At 45.6% G+C, this 4,790-nt stretch overlaps 1 protein-coding gene across 3 annotated transcripts in view; it reads left to right on the forward strand.

The window, feature by feature from the left end:
• B4galt5 (UDP-Gal:betaGlcNAc beta 1,4- galactosyltransferase, polypeptide 5) overlaps positions 1 to 4,790 on the forward strand; it is an 87,989-nt gene that overhangs the window by 29,255 nt on the left and 53,944 nt on the right. The gene's annotated exons all lie outside the window — the stretch shown is intronic.

A 4,790-nucleotide genomic window follows, 5' to 3' on the forward strand; every position in this document is an offset into this window, starting at 1 on the left:
TTTTTTTTTTTTATCTTTTTAAGACGGGGTCTCAATATGCAGTTCAGGCCGGCCTTGAGCTCACTTTGTAGCCCAGGCTGGTCTCGAACTTTAAGTGCTCCTCCTGGCTCAGCCTCCTGAGTGATGGGATTACAGGCATGCACCACCATGCCTGGCTTGGCCAATATAAACTTAATGTGTCTGTGTCAATGGCTTATTTATTTGTTAGTTGAGACAGGGTCTCACTAGTGTAGTTCAGGCTGGCCTTGTACTCACTATGTAACTATCTTCCTGCCTTAGATTCCTGAGTGCAGGGATTATAGATGTGCACCATGCCCAGCTCAATGGTTAATTTAAAAGTCAAAGTACAAGAGAAAAAAGTCAAAGTACAAAGAAGATAAATCGCTGGGTGTGGTACCATACTCCTATAATGCCAGCCCTCTGAGAGTTCGAGGCAGTAAGATTGCTATTTTGAGCCGAGTCCGGACAATCTGGTGATTTAGCGAGACCATATCTCAAAATTAAAAAATTTTAAAAAGGGTTGGTGTTGTAGCTTAATGTTAAGTGCTGGGTTCAACCTCAAGTACCTGCCCTCCCTCCCAAAGGCCGAAGGGGATTTATGTAAAGCAGAGTCCCTCAGTCTCATCTCTGTTGACATTTTGCATTGATGGGTCACTATCATGGGACTGTCCTGGGCCCTGTAGATGGCCAGCAGCTTCCTTGGCCATTAGCCACGAGATACCAGTAGCACCTTTCAGTTGTGACAACCAAAAACCTTCCCAGATATCCTTGGGAGCAAAATCACCCCTGATTAGAACTACTGCTCTAAAGGGAGGGATTACGATTTCTAGTTCCTTGTCTATCCAGAGAGGTGGAATTGAATTTTGAGTTACTCAACTCAGTGCCTTCGCCATTGCACCGCCTGCCAGCTGCCTTCTGGACCGCAGCTCCGTGGTGCAGTGGCTGTAAGAGTGTACCATTAGGTTGCCTTTTGTGTGTTGAGAGCTCGAGTCACTTGTTCTGGGACAGCACGGACAGTCTGTTGGTTTCTAGTTGATGGTAAGGGCGCAGCCAGGCCTGGTGTTTCCTTGGGTTTCTGCAGAGCAGTAAGCACGGCTGCCGTCTGTTTCCACTGCCATCTATACTTAAAACTGACGTGAACACAGAGCAACTACTTGGTGAATGTACATAACCATTTAAGATAGGAAGGAGGTAAGGAGACCAGAATTAGGACCAAAACAAGAATTAAACAAGGGAAAACGATAGCCTAGAGGAATCATTTAGGGTGGACGTTTCTGAATGGTGTGACACTGCCAAAGTGATTTAGGTCTCAGCTGCACTTTCTCTTATCCTGCAGACTTCTCTGGTTTTCCAGATCCTCCTGCTCTGATGCCAGTGGCCTTGTTAATAATGTATGGCTCTTCAGCAGCGCTCCCCTCTCGCCCCGGGCCTTCCAGGTGCTGAGTCAGAGGAGACGCCAGAACAGCAGGGCAGCACCCAGAAAGAGGAAACCTGGCTGCAGAGCTCAGAGGTTGTCGTTGTTTGGTGCACATTTCTCCTCTAGCAAGCTTTTCCCCGTAAATACTTTAAAGCTTCAACCTGGAAGATACTTCTTTTCTTACTGTTAAAGAATAAGGCTTTAAAAGTTATGCAGAATGACTAGTGACTTGGAGTCTCTGTGAGCTTGAAAAGCTATGGTCTGGAGACCTTAATTTGTTTCGTAAAATTAAAAATATTTTTGCACCACCTTTGTGTAATAGGTGTAGGAGATGAACAGCTACGTAGGAGTGGGACGGATACTTAGTTGTTCCGTGAGCAGTGGAGACCAGACGTGGAGCCAGCGTTTTCCTCCCCTCCCTGCAGCCCACAGCTTTCTGGACGGCCTCTCGAGAGGCCGACCTTCCAGAGCCCAGCAGCTGCGCTCCTCGCTGCCTCCAACTGAGGTCTGCTTTCATTTCCATTTTCACTTGGTTGAGAAATACTATTTTGAGGGGCCCTGGAACAAAAAATGGTACGAGTTGAGAGGATGCGCCCTGCACCTGCTGAAGCTGTTTGTAGAGATGGTGACAAGGAGAAAGTGTCACTAGGTCTGTGGCATCTTAGCTGCTTCCTCATGTCTCCCCTTTCACCATGACACAGCTGAGCAGACTTGTCTGTCAGTTCCCCTGATGTCGGCTGGTGTGTTTAAGCGCTCAAAGAGAGAGTTTCCAATTGTGGTCATAAATTTTAAGGGTAGCTTAAAGATTGTTTACCTCTCTTCATAATGAAAATAGATATGTGGATAAAAATAGTACTAACACGAGGACTCTACTGTAGTCACAGTTTTTCTATAAATTATTCACAACTATGACTACTTACTGGAGGGAGGTCCACTGTGTTCTAGTCACTGTGCTCTGGGTCTTGCGCGTCATTGAGGTAGGTGCTGTGACTTCTCACTGTGTACATGAAGAAGTCACACAGTGAGTCTAGGTAGCTCGACCAGGTCTCACAGTTTGTGACAAAGCGGTGCCTCACCCCAGGTATTCTTTTGGAGGCTGGGCTCTTCGCCACTAAGCTATAGTCCCATTTTCATGTCTCTGGGGCCCCATGACGGTAGACACTAGACCGTAGACATTCAAATGGTGATGGATGGATAATAAACTAGTGAATATAAAGGGAACTCCTTGGAGGACAGAAACAATGAACTTCTGATTTTATAAAGTATTTTCCATTTTCACTTAGATCAGAGTGTAAATTCAGATGCTAACCTCTGTAAGGCCTGGAGTTGACTGAAGATTGTGTCCTGCTGGAAGGAGACAGCCCCTAGCCCGCGGCGCCCGAGCTTGCGTCATGATGAGAATTGTGTGGCCACTGTTTGTGCATCTCCCACTATTGCAAAAGAAGCTGGAAAGCTGGATGTGTGTGAATAGTAATAGCGCAGATTTAAATCCATGGAATACTGTGCTGCAGTCTTTATTCCTAAGTACTTTACGAATATTAACTTATTTAATCCTAAATGATAGGGGTATTTTTATCCCCATCTTATGGATAAGGAAATTGAAGCATAGGATGGTTAAAGAATTTTCTGAAAGTCACTTAGCTGAAGGACTTAAACTTAGTCTTCCTCCAGAATTAATACTTTGAACCACCGGACTATTTGGCAGTTAATACACTTTAAAGAAAAGCCAGACAATACCTGGTAGGCCAGGCAGAACACATTTTTGTGCAAATAGTTTGCAATTTCTGAGCCAAACATTAAGTATTTGTGAGATCAGAGCAGTTTATGTAAAGATACAGCTTGAAGTAACCAGAGCTATCTTGGTGGTAACTGCAGTTTTCCCATCAGGTGGCCTTGGCATAGTTCCCAAACCCTATGGGATTAACAAAGTCAGTAAGATAGCCAGCCCCAAGCTGGGTGAAGTGATACATACCTGTAATCCTAGCCGCTTGGGAGGCTGAGGCAGGAGGCTCACAAGTTTAAGGCCAGTCTGAGCCTTGTTTTAAAATTTCAAAAAGGCTGGGATGGTAGTTCCATGGTAGAACACCCAGTCTCCAGTACTGGGGTTAGGGCATGGGGGTGGGCGGGGGAGTCAGAAGTGCCACATGATTCCACCTGTTTCTCCAAGTAACTGCCTCCAAGTGCATTCTTTCACACTTTCTTCTAAATACAGTGTATCGTTAGTGTCTGAGTGTATTTCGGATATGTTTGTGCTTGACAGAGGTCAAGTCAGACAAGTAAATTATCCATTATATTAGATGGTTAATGTTCGGAGAAAGGAAGAAGAGAAGGGGAGACGTGTTTTTCAGGGGGCTCGGGAGGGTTTATAATTCTAAACAGTGTGGTTAGAGAAGATTGCGCTGAAGTGACAGCTGAGTAAAGACTTGGGAGGCGGGGAGCCGGCCTAACAGCTGTCGGGAGGGAGAGCTTGGGCAGCGGCTCCGAGCGGGCGCTTGCACAGGGGCTCTGGGGTGGCAAGGAGGTGCAGAGCAAGTGAGGCTGAGAGAGCTGAGGTCAGAGGCGAGAAGCAAATCACTGAGCTGGTGTAGACAAATTTGTTCTGGAAGGAGCCAGACGGAGATGTGCTTTCTGGTGTCCATAGCAACTGCTCAACTCTGCTTTGTGGTGCTGAGGCAAGGTGGACAATACGTGGACAGAGAGCTGTGCCAGTAACAGTGACAGCCGCCTGCCGCCTCCTCCGTTCATATCCACACACTTGGCGAGCTGAGGATCAAAACTACTTAGGAGCCTGGGGTGTAGCTCAGTGATGGGGCACATGCTGGCCTACAGGAGGCTGTGGGTTTTACACCCAGCAGGGGCACACATACACACTGGGAATAAATTGCTTCTATACTGAACATGTGTGCATTTATTCCCTTAACAACAGAATATAACAGCTGTTTATACTCCATTACATTGTATTGCCTATTGTATAGTGCTTGTAGCCCTTTAAAGTCTTCAATTGATTTTAAGTTCAGAACCTTATTCACCATCTGTAATCTTAAATTATAATTCTAGTTTTACATAGAGCTCTTAAAATTGTTAAGATGATTTGAACTATAAGGTAGCATTGCGTGGGTTATATAAAATACTGTACCACCATTGTTTATAAGCGACTTAGCATCTGGTATGCTGCTACCAAGGGGCGTTGGTGCTTCCTTTACAGAAACAGGCAGTGGGCAGGATTTGTCACCCAGAGTTCCTGACTCCTTGTTTAGAGCCCTGTCAGCCATTGTTCAGAGTTTGGTGTTACTGTGAGTGAGATGAGAATTAGCAAGAGGTGTCTGAATAGAGGAGTCAGGTAATTTTCCTTCTTCTCCTTTTTCTTTTCTTT

The sequence above is a fragment of the Chinchilla lanigera genome, unplaced genomic scaffold (assembly GCF_000276665.1).
Source record: "Chinchilla lanigera isolate Chin_1 unplaced genomic scaffold, ChiLan1.0 scaffold00044, whole genome shotgun sequence".
Lineage (NCBI taxonomy): Eukaryota > Metazoa > Chordata > Mammalia > Rodentia > Chinchillidae > Chinchilla > Chinchilla lanigera.